Raw genomic sequence first — 12834 nt, 5'->3', positions numbered from 1 at the left:
ATTGCCTAGGCTGGTCTAGAGCATGGTATTAGCCTCAGCCTCTAGACTAACTGAGATTACAGGCTTGAGCCACAATGCCTGGCAGGATTTATAATCTTTACTGTGATTTGAATCTCTAAGGTGTAATTTGCACTTCAAATTTCATTTTAATCCCTTAGCATTCCAAATGGAAATATATGATACCTATTTACAAAGATCTTCACCCTGAATGCTCATAAAATATTTTTTCTTTTTCTGCTGGAGGTATGTGCATATTTAACTCACCTGGCCCTGGCTAACTCTTGGTATACATTATTTTTTCTTTTTGTGGTACTTGGGATGGAACGCAGTGGCATTCTACCTTTGAGCTGCACCCCCAGCCCTATTTATTTTTATTTAGCAACTGGGTCTCAATGAGTTGCAAAGGGCTTCGCTAAGTAGCTGAGGCTGTCTCAGCCTACCAAATGCTGGGATTACAAGTGTGTGCCACCACGCCTGGCTAAATACAGTGTTTTGAAGGTTTTGGTTTTGGAGGTTTCTTTTTTTCTTTTCTTCTTTCTTTTTTTTTTTTTTTTTTTTTTGGATATGAAGTTTCCATGAGATGGCTTCTAGTTTCTGTGTGAACTGTGAGTATAGCATTTTTTATTTTTATTTAATTTATTTATTTATTTATTTATTTATTTATTTATTTATTTTTGGTCATACTGAAGGTGGTATCCAGATCCAGGGGCTTTTTTACCTCTGGACTATTTCCCAGACCTATTTTATACTTGATTTGGAAATAGTACCTCACTAAGTTGCTGACAGCCTCAGCTATTTATAGCTGAGGCTGGCTTCAAAACTGTGCAGTCCTCCTGTCTCAGCCTCCCACGCCCTGTGATTACAGGCGTGCACCACCACGCCTGGCTTGTAGAGCACATTTTCTGATTAAGTGGAAATGGCCTCAGTTTGAGGGAAGTACACACCAGAAACAGATGTGAGTCGTATGGAAGAGAGTAACTCAGCAATCAGTGACCCTGGGGCTTGTTCACTGAGAATAACAGGTGCAGGATCATTATTGTGGAATGAATGAGTGAATAATGGCCGCTTTGTGTTGGGGCTGATCAGGAACTTATAGGAAAACACTTCTGAAAAAGATAGGGAGAGATGGGATTTTTAATAGAAAGTATTAAACGGAACTGAGTTAGGCCCATTTGGAGCAGAGCTTTGAAAATGTAGGTTGCATCTGAGACCCTGAAACTTGCTTTGAAGAGGGAGAAAATAAAGACAGACAATTTGGTGGACAGACAAGTGCAAAAGTAATGGCCCAGCTTTGCAAAAGACAAACTGAGGACATGTGCTAGAAGGCTGGGGTTGAGACCAAAGGGCAGATGTCAGGCTCTATTATTCTAACAGAAGAGGGTTCCTGCTGCCAGGTTCTAGGTCGTGGCAGTAAGTGTACTAGGACAGAGATAAAGGGTCCTGAAAGGGAATGAAAAAGGACCTGAGAGGCCAGATGACTGGCAGGTCAGTCTCCATGGAGGTCGTGTGCAGGGAATGGCTCCCTTTCTGCTCATTTTTCTTACTTATGCATGCATGCAAGCTGCTGGACGGGTGACATTTTTGTAGAGCAAAAGGCCATAGATATGTGAATGGTGAGAGCGTTGAGCAGGCGTCACACTGAGTTTGTACCTCTACCACTTGCTTGCCCTGGTCCTTCCCAGAGCCTCTGCAGACTCCAGTTCCTACCTGCAGTGCTAACTGCAGATCCTGTGACTCCATGACTGACCTCTGGAAAAGAGGGAAGTATGGTGGAATGAGGAGGCTGGAGTGGACATTTGTTTTGTTTTTACATCCAGCATTCACCAATTTTCTAGAAAAAAACAACAACTCAAGAGCCCTTTGGCACAATGAAACCGATTATTCTATATAATTAAAATGCACTAATAATAATCAAACAACAAGCCTCTGAGAGTCTCAATTTATTTTTTGAGACCCAGTGTGTACAAGTAGATTGAATTCCTAACAGAGCCCTATTTTTTTAATTAATTTTCTATTTTTATTGGTGCACTGTATTCATACAACATAGTGGGATACAAACTTTTGTAGACATACATGCACACATCGCCCAGTCAGCCCCCACCCAATCCCCACCCCATTCCCTCCCCATCCCTCCCTCCCATGCTTGGCTTAGTGGTTGACATCTAGTATTATAGCAATTTATCCAAAATTAAAAATGATAATCTCACATAACAGTTTCATTTGTCTGATACCAAGCTTTTGATGACTTAAAGATAACATTTCAATATTTCTTTTTACTTTCTTTCTTACCAGAGAATATTTTTTTCTATTTTTTTAGGTGAAACTATCATATATTTATATATTTATTTTTCAGAAAAAAAATCTATCCTAATATGGAATATGGACTCTAGATATCCAAAACGATCTTGAAAAAGAACAAAGCTAGAAGATATATATTTTCTGATTTCAAACCATATAAAGCTACAATAATTGAAACAGTGTAGTACTATTCTAAAGGCAGATATATAAACCATTGGAGTTAAATAAAAGCCTAGAGCTAAATTCTTCCCTATATTGTCAAGTTATTTTTGACAAGGTTTCCACGAACATTTGGTGGTGGAAATAATAATCTTTTAACTAAATATTGTTGAAACATAATAATTACATGGAAAAGAATAAAGTTGGACCCTTACCTAATCCCATATACAAATATTAACTCAAAATAGATAAAAGACCTAAATATAAATCTTAAGACTATAAACATTTAGGAGAAAATCTGGGTCATAAAACCTCACAACATTGAAATTGGCAGTGATTTCTTGGATATGATTTCAATGACACAGGCAACAGAAGAGTATACAAGCTCCCTAAAAAATAAAAAAAATATTATATATCCAAAGACAGTGTAAACAGAGTTAAAAGTTACTAATAGAGTTGGATAAAATATTTCCAAATGCTATATCTGAAGGTATATTAATATTCCAACTAGAAATCCTAAAAATTAACAACAATAAAGCAAACAATACCATTTAGAGATAGGTAAAAGACTAACATAAGTAATGAATCTCCACAGATAACCAATCTTAGTTGACTGTTGGATGGAAACTCTTGTTACTCTGGTCTGGTGTGTGTTACCTATTTCTTCTTTGTAGTTAATCTCTGAGTATTTTCTCTAGTGCTGGTTTTGAAGACATAAATTCCTTCAGTATCTGTTTGTCATGGAAGTTTCTTATTTCTCCATCTAATTTGATAGAAAGTTTTGCTGGGTAGGACATTTTTGGCTGGAAGTTGTTTTCTTTCAGAGTTTGGAATATGTTACTCGAAGCCCTTCTGGCTCTCATAACTTGGTTTGGGAAGTCTGGAGTGATTCTAATTGGTTTGCCTCTGAATGTCACTTGGCCCTTTGTTTTTGTTGCCTTTAAGATTCTCTGCTTGGCTTCCACATTGGTCATTTTGACAATTATGTGGCGTGGGGATCCTCTTCTCCGATCCTGTCTAACGGGAGTTCTATAAGTTTCCTGGACCTGTGTATCAACCTCTTGCTCTATGTTTGGAAAATTTTCTGCTATTTCTTCCTTGAAGAGATTGTTGATTTCTTTGGTTTCACTTTCTTTTCCCTCCTCTATTCCAATTATTCTTAGGTTAGCTCTCTTAAAATGGGCCCATATTTCTTCAATATCAGATTCCTGCTGTCAGATATTTTTTCCTAGATTAGAAACTATGCATTCATTTTTGGAATTATCATCTTCTAAGAGCGAGATTCTGTTCTCCATGTGGTCTAATCGGTTGTTTGTACTTTGAATTGAGGCCTTTACTTCATTAATTGCATCCTTTATCTCTTTTTGGCTCTCTCTGAGTTCTTTTCGAAGCATCTCTATTATTTCTACAGTTATTTTCCTGATTTGATCTTCTAGAAATCTCTGATTTTCTGTTTTATCAGGTTCTGATGTTGTGGGGTTGTGGGCATTCATTGCTCCAGTATTATTCCTCTTTCCCATGATTTCGGAAGTTTGTGCCTTCTCTGGGTTCTTTCCTTGGGTCACTATGACTTCACTTAAGGTGTTCTGGATCTCGAGTCTGTCGTATCACAGACCCCACTACTCCTTTACTGGGTTATATCACAGAGTCTCCGACCCAGAGAGTCGATAGAGGCTGCTTTAGACTGTGGGGGGTGCCAGGTTGCACGTTCTCCTATGGTGTGATATCTCTGCCACCGCTCCTCCCCCACTGGGTCAAGTCCCAGGGAGTACAGTACTGGGATTTCTCCTCTGTGGCCCGCAATTTGACTCACTATTCTTGAGTACGCAGATGTAGCTGTACTGGTTTTGATGAATTCTCTGCTGCTGCCGCCGGTGACAATATGGCGCCGCTGCTACGCCCTCTGCCGTGAGGCTGGTGTATTTCTTCTTGGTTTTGATTTCCACTCTGAATCCCTGCAGCGTGTGCTGAGCTCAGCCACTGGGAGCTTTAGATTTTACCTGCGGCGAGAAATCCCGCCTGGCTCACCTCGGCTTGCTGTAGCCGTCCGGTGAACTTGCCGCTGCCGCCGGCAGTATGGCGCTGCTGCCGCGACCTCGGGTGTGAGGCCTGTGTATCTCCTCTGTGGCTCTGAGCTCTGTTCTCAGTCTGCTTTCTCTCTGGAGCCTGGTGATTTTTTTGTTTCTCTGGTGATGGTGTTTTCTGCCTATGAAAGGCACTGATTTTGTGGTAATGGAGATTGGTTGTTAGCGGGGCTCTTAAGCCCCTCTTTTCTCGGTCGCCATCTTCCCGGAAGTCCCCCTATTTTTTTTTTTTTTTTTTTTGGTGGTACTGGGGGTGGAACCCAGAGGCTTTCTACCTCCAGGCTGTACTCCCAGACCTTTTTTATATTTTATTTGGAAACAGGGTCTCACTAAGTTGCTGAGAGCCTCACTAAGCAGCTAAGGCTGGCTTTGAACCCGAGCTCCTGTCTCAGCCTCCCAAGCACAGGGTTTACAAGCGTGCACCACCACGCCCTGCAACAGACCCCTATTTTAAAAGTGAGTATAGCTGGGTGTGGTGGGGCATGCTTGTAATCCCAGCACTTGGAAGACTGAGACAGGAGGATCACACAGATTCACAGCCAGATTCAGCTACTTAGTGAGGCTCTCAACAACTTAGTGAGACCCTGTGTCCAAAATAAAAAATAACAATAGGGATGAGGGTATATCTCAGAGGTAGAAAGACCCAGGTTTCATCCCCCAATATCACACAAAAAAGTGAGTGTATGCAGAGTCTTGGCCAAAAAGTGCAGGTCTGTGGTAAAACCCCCAAAATCTGGAACCCTGGTGCACAAGCTAGGTCTCTCTCACCTCTTGAGTGTTAGCTGCAGATGATCTGGAGATCCACCATGCCTCCATGAAGCCCATAAAGATCAAAGATGGCTCCTCTGTGGGGACAGGTGGACTGTCCACAGTGAGGCAGGTACCTTGCATGTGGTCAAGCACAGATGGAAGGCGGGCACAGGTCACCCTCCCTGAGGAGGGGATGGCCCTAGTGTCAAAACACAGCTCAGAGTGCACTTCTGCCAGGGTGACAGCAGTGAGCCGGGCCGCGCCTGGTCAGCCTGGAGCAGGTGCTGATGCGGTCACACTAGGAAACGAAGGTGCAGGTCATGGTATGGGGTGAAGAGGCTTAAGCTTGTCTCCACCAGGAAGGTCATTCTGTCTCTTCTAATTACTCTCCCACTCACTCTAGGGCAATCTTTACCTTAATCGCAGTGTGCATTCGTGTGTGTGTGTTTGTGTGTGTGTGTGTGTGTATGTGTGTATGTATGATAATGTGGATTGTGAACTCAAGGGGATTCTATATCTGAGCTGCATCCTCAGCCCTTTTTTTATTTTCAAGTCCCTGTGGGCCTCACTAAGTTTCTGTGACTAGCCTTGAAGCTGCAATCTTCCTGTCTCAGCCTCCTAAGTACTGGGATCGCAGCTGAGTGGCATCATGCCAAGTTAATCTCTGCTTTATTTTTTACCCTGGGAGGAAGGTGACTGCCTGGTCAACCTCTTCACCTTTGACATATCTGTGACCTGCTGCTTGCTCTACAAAAATGTCATCAGTCCAGGCAGAATGAATGAATGAATAAATGAATGAATGCAACATATATATACACATCTAGTAAATCCACTTGCCATAAGTGACGTTTTAGTAGGGGAACCACAAGCGTAATTTCAAAGTATGTTTCCAAGACTCATTAACAAGCTCTTCATGAGATCTGCTTAAGTGGCATGTGCCCTGTTCCTGGACCCCACCCCGATTACCCAGGATCCACTGCCACAGCACCCCAGAATTCCCAAGTAAGGTTCAGCTTCCTGTGAGCTCCTCCAATCACTGAAAGCTGCTTCTAAAATTCATTAAGCCACTTAATTTGTTTCCTGTCCTTGACCCTCTCTTCAGGTATAGACGACCTGCGACCTCACTGCACTGAGGCTCTGAAGCACCCATGAAGGGAGGTGGGCGCTGCCCCACAGTGTCATTCAGGTTGGGCTAAGAGGTTGCAAGCAGAGCTAGTTACTTTCACAGACATTACTAGAAAAGTCAAATGGGTTTGTAGACACCTGATATCCCTTTTGTCTGCTCTCCTTCTAAAAGTCCAAACAGACAATCCATAAGAGCAGAACAAGCTTTTCTCTTTCCTGGGCACAAGGCCTGAGGAACACCAAACCCAGGGACCCCACACAGTGCACAGAAAACACCACCATGTAAACAGAACATTTATTAGGGAACTCAGTGTATTCAAGAAGGAATGAATTCTATGAGGGGAAGCAACTTTTATCCCCCAAACTGTAGAGAATGCATTTGTGTTTAGGTAACAGGGACAAATTTCCCAACTCAGTGCCTTCAGCTAAAAGGGCCACCTGGAGAACCCTGGCCAACTCCACATTTACAGGTGTGGCTGGGACGAGGCAGGGGCTCCCTGCTGGGCATGGAGGGGCGATGCCTCTGACAGGAGAGCTTGTGCTGCAGTGCCACATCGTTCCGGGGCTGTCTGTCATTGATGTAAGGATAACTCTGACAGGCAACTTGAGCTTCTTGGCTGTGGGCCTTGCTGTTTGGCATTTTATAGCATGGAGACTTATAATAAAAGGGATGTTCCTGAAGAGGCTTTGCCCAGTTCTGCTATCCTGCCTGGCCCCAAGATTTCCCAGCCTTTATTGGAGAGGAGAGGGGCTCTTGGGGAACAGGTCAGCTCTAGGCCATGTCTGTGCCCTGGTTTCCCCTCTGGAGCCTTTCCAACGCCCCTCATTATTTTTTGATCTCTAGGATTCCCACCTTGCTTCATCCTGCTTCTCAGCCATTCAGGAGCAAGCTGTCCCTTTACTGACAGGATTGAGGAGGATTTGCTCCCCGATGCCTCCTTCAAGGTCCTGTCTTGAGGGTGGTACTTCTTCCTCCTAGGTGGACAGGTCCCCAGCCCCGCATCCCCTCACCTGTTTTGGGTGCTGGGGGGCACACTGTCTTGGCTGCTGGTAGGAAAGTCTTGTCCTGGCCCTTGCATGAGACATGTGCAGGGACCCAGGTTTCTGTCCCTGCTCCAGGTTGATCCTCCTGCTGTCAGTGTGGACATGATGCACCTGTGAAGCCTCCACCTCCCCACCAGAGACAGCCTTGTGTGGAGTCGCTGAGGCCTTGTAAGTCACGTTCACTGAGGCTAGGGGCATGTCATTTGGAAGGTCTGGAACCTGGCTACACTTAGAGTTTCTAAGGGCCTTGGAGGATCCAGGCTTGGATTCCAGCCTTGAAATCAGAGTGGATGAGGAGGGATGAAGGAAGTCCTGGGATGGCTTCTCTCTAAGGTTGAAAATTTCTATGGATTCCTGGACCTTTTGTGGAAGGCCATGCTGCATCCTCAGTTGGAAAGTGTGAATGTGGTCTTCCATCAGCTTTTCTTTGCTGGGACAAAGGGAGAATTTATTCTGGGAGGTATTGGCGCAGCTGTTCCCACCCACCAGTGGGGCCAATTATTTGTGTTTCCTTTGGCCGCAGTCTTAAAAAGGTATAGGCAACACCCCTGTGAAAGAACGCCTTGATCTGGTCACACTGAACGGGATATAAGCCTCACTGATTGCATCACATTTCTTGTTTAAATATATTTTCAGGTTATCTGCAGCTTTTTCTGACTTAGCTTCACCACTGGAGACATTAAGCTTGTCCTTGAACCTCTAAGGACCTTTCTGGGCTTTACTCAGAGTTAGAGTCCAGAGCTTTCTTTGGACGCCCTCCTGAGGCCTCAACAGGTGATCTTTTGTGCTAATCGCTGGATAAGGTTCATCTTCTCTATTTACTCTCTCCTCTTGAGGGATGTTTTCTGAGGTGTCATGAAAACTATATTGGACCAATTCAAAATCGTTTATTCACTTATTCATACACTTATTCACAGAGATCCAAGAGAGGCCATGACTGCTCTTTCTCTCAGATCTCTCAGGATCCTCTGTCAGGGGACGCATCAGTGACAGAGACTCATGGATCCTGCGGGGCAGGCCCCACTGGTGTTGGATCAGCCTCTTTCGGAGGTGATGTTCTAGTGTTCTCTGAAGTTAATCACTGAGGGGATAATCTCCAGGAAGGATGGAGATTGGAAGCTGGCCCTTGGAGGAATGCCTGACCAATGACAACTCAGGAGCCTGAAGACTAAAGGCTTCCCGGGACTTTTTGACTACACAGGGTAAACCCCAGACAATGCCCTGTTCTTTCTGAAGCACGTTAAATTCCACATTGTAAATTTCACTTTGGCTGAGAGATGGTGCCTCATTCTGGGGCCCATGGAAACACACTCCACAGATGCCAGCCTCGTATGGAAGAGGTGGCCGCAGTTCTGGTGGTGGAGATTCAGTGTGGGCCCGGGGCTGGTCAGGAGGCACATGTTGGATCTGAGACTAGGGAAGACTTTGGGGTAATGCCTGAGGTGGAATGTCAGACAGGGACAGAGGTGGGGCATGGGGAAGTTGAGATTTATGGATTGTGCTGGCACTGGACTTTGGATTGAAGTAGACACAGGACGAAGAACAGTCAGCTGAGACAGGTGTGATAGACTCGCAGTGAAGGGACGGGAGACCCCAGAAGTATTAGGTACACTTCTGTTGTAAATGGTCTCCAGAGGCCTCAGGATCTGGGACTTGCGGGTGCATGTTTTGCTCTTCCCTTTTGACTTTGCGGTTCCAGCGTCCTTTGCTCTCTCCCGAGTCTGGTGGCCAACAACTGACTTTAACATTCTCTCTGCAGAATCTCCTTGTTTTTCTGGCCTAAGCTGTTTTGGAAATGACTCTATTTACTTTTCATTTTCATTTTTCAGTAAATATATCCTATTTTGTGTCTACAGCAGTGTCAAAACATGAGGGCTAAGAAAGGAGTCTCTGAGCCCTCCACAGTTGTCTGCTGTGTCCCCCCTAAAAGAGGCCTCAGAGGAAGGAAGTTCTTGAGGACCACGAGTTTGTGCCAGCTGCAGTGGGGACAAGTTCTGGGCATGAGTCCGCTGCCAGGAGAATGCTGGCGTCGCCAGGCCTGCGCCCTCCAGGCCTCTGTCCACGGAGACCTCAATGGGCAGCAGCCAGCCAGAGCTGGAGCTCTTCAGAGGCAAAGTGGCTTTCAGCTGGACCATTGATTCAGCTCCCTGAGAGTGGTGAGGTGAGGGAGGGGGATGAGCACATGGTGGGGGTGGGACATAGCCCACTGGGAATTTGCACTTCAGTGGAGGAGTGGACCTTGGTGGCAGAGAGTCGCCCAGTGGTGAAACTGAATGCAAATCAGCTAAGGGGGTGACCTGCTTAGGTGACAAGGTGGAGGGAGAAGGTGGAAAAGGTCCAGGTGGAGGAGCTGGAATGACATCTCCTGGATGGATTTCTGACATGTCAGAGGACAGAAAAGATGACAGCTCTGTCTCAGAAGCCACGGTGGAATGGGGCGTGGTGTCCTCAGCATCTTCCAGGGATGCCCGAGAGAGCAGACGACTGACCTTGGCGGTTGTCCTGTTGCACACCCGCAGAGTGGGTCTGGACACAGCAGTTGCCGAAAGCGAGAGGTATCGGGATACTGGTCCAGGGGGCTGCAGGGACAGGAAGGGCAAAGCTGTGACCAGGACCTGCACAGGGCAAGGGGGCCTGAGACCAGTGGGGATTGAACCTGGAACCAGCTCACCTCTACATATTGTTCAACACCTATCACCTCATAACACCCTGGAGCCTCTCCCCAAGGCCTTCCCTCAAATACCTGTTGCTATGGCTACTCCTCCCTTGACTAGGAAAATCTGCACGAAATTCTGGGGAAATGCATGGAGCCCATGAAGACAGGGAGCCTGAAAGAAGGGAAATGGCTGATCACCTTTTCACCACAGAAAGCAGCCTCCTCCCCTCCTCTGCTTCCTCTGCTCTTCTCTGGTGTAGTGTCTGACCTGGAAAACCAGAACAGTGAGTTGTATGTAGCAAAGGCAGAAACACAGGGATCAGACAAGAGTCCCTTTATGGAAACATTATATCACGGTCAACAGCACTAAGAATCTGCAGACAGGTCAGCAGTAATATTAAGAAGGTTCAGCCAGGCATGGCGGCACACCTATAATCCGAGTATTCAAGGAGGCTGAAACAGGAGATCACACTTTCCAACCTTACCTCAGGGACTTTGTGATACCCTCATTAATTTAATGAGATCTTGTGTCAGAATAAAAAATAAAGCCTGGTGCTTTGGTGCACATTTGTAATCCAAGCATTCAGGATGCTGATCCTGGAAGAACGTGGTTCATGGATAGCCTCAGCTCCTTAGTTAGGCCCTCTGCAACTTAGTGAGACCCTGTTTCAAAGTAAAGAATTAAAAAATAGGCCTTGGGCTGTAGCTTGAAGGTTGAATGCTCCTGGGTTCCATCCTCAGTACTGTACAAATAAAACAAAACAAAACAAAAAATATGTGTAGGGAGTCTAGTTCAGAGGTAAAAATTCCCTTGAGTTCAATCCTCAGTACCAAAAAAGGTACCTTCATATACATTATACCATGTGATTCTCACTCACCCGAAACACCAGAATCATTGATTTGCTCAGAGATAAATCTGATCACCCAGAAAAGCAAATAGTTTAAACAATGCAGGAGACAGAAGTTTGACCCCAAAGCCACCAGCAGTGCTTCCTGCACCTCTCACCCGGCTCCCTATGGGCAGCACCCATCGCCCACATCCACCACTGCCTCAACCCGTGGGTGGGCAGAGCAGGAACTGGGAAGCGTCTCAGGTCTGACTCCCTGAGCCTCTCCTTCACAGGCTCTGATGCCCGAGAGAAACCGTGTCTAGCAACCGGCCTGTTCAGGCATCATAGAACTGGGACCTCATGGAAAGGACACAAGGGCCACATTGGAAAGCTCAGCAGAAGCTTATCCTTTATTGTTTTACCTTTTCTCCTCTTCAAAGATAGATGCTGAAAATAAAAAGGGAAGCATGAGGGGCTAGGACTCCTTACTTCCACCCGTCTATCTAGCATTCTCAGACATCATTATCCAAAAATCATACAACTCTTCACCTTTAGTTAGACAAAATCAGATCTTTCTTTTTACTAATTTTGAAAAGTGATGAAATATTTTCAGTTTTCCTTCTTTGAGAAGCTTAAGGATTTTGCTGAGAGGTGTGCATATGATGTTCTCAGTCAAAAGACCTGTGCTCATGGAGGACTCAGAACCTGAGGCCAGCAGTCACAGCTGTGCTCCCTCTCAGGTCCCTGCGTCCTGGGGACAGAGCTCAGGCTCAGGCTCTGCTCAGAGGCTCTCAGAGGTCCCCGTTGCTCTCCTGACCAGCCTGACATGATGGGAGGCTTGGTGGAGGACACCTGACCTGGCACTGGGGCTCAGGATCCAGTGGCAGGAGAGACTGCTCTCCTTCAAAGAAACCAAACTCGCTAAACCAATGTGCATCCACAAACCCCTGCTTGGGTTTTATTCTGAATCCCCCTACTACACCTATAGGTAGTCCTGAAGCTGAGAGGGAAACTCTAGTCCTCCCTCTACCCCCAGGGTCGACCTAGCCGTCGTCCCTAAAGACTCAGACTTCCCATCTGGGGTGTCCCTCTGAGCCTCACAACCTCCTTTAGCATCGTGAGAATGGCAATGGGGACCAGCACAACATAATCTTTCCCCTGGGGTCACCAGGCTTGTGTGAGGACTTCTCTACAGTGTTGGTAAGAATGATTTCAGTAGCAGGTAGCCCAGGTACAGACCTCACTGCACTCACAAAGGTGCCGCAGGGGTCCATGGCCAAGATGGCCGAGACTGCCTGAGGCAACTGAGCCCCCAGGAGCAAGGGCTTGACTCTAGTTTCAGGGCCGACATCACAGAGCATGAAAGAGTCACAAAGGGACTCTGGGGGTGGGGGAGGGGACAGCAAAGGAGGTGTGTCCACCCCCCACCATCTGCCCAGCCCTGTTGCTCAGTTAGCCAGCCTACACTTGGCTCCTATCTTGTAGCTACCTCAGGGTACCTTCTGCTTGTTCCACCTGTGACCAGGACTTTACTTGAGCAAAACTGTTGAGAGTCCTGGATTTGGACCTCACTCATTCCACGCACTTGAAAGTCTGACACATACTGCTTGGAATTTTCATTTCTCCCCAAAAATTCACATTCTCAGAATTACATAAGTCTTCAAATCTTACCTACACAATACTTTCAACCTTACACTAAGTCTCATGTAAAACGTAATGTTCTCTGGCAGTTTTGTGAATGTGGAATAATAAATTTTTTGTTTCTGTTAGCCTGCCCTTTTTTCAATCAGATGGGTTGGCTTAATTAAAACTACCAATTCCTTATTCAATATTAGCAAACCTAAAATGAATAGCAAATAAATGTATATAAAATTAAAATTTTAATTGG

Source organism: Muscardinus avellanarius (genome assembly GCF_963383645.1).
Source record: "Muscardinus avellanarius genome assembly, chromosome: 13".
Taxonomy (NCBI): Eukaryota; Metazoa; Chordata; class Mammalia; order Rodentia; family Gliridae; genus Muscardinus; species Muscardinus avellanarius.
Note: the sequence above shows the minus strand (reverse complement) of the source record.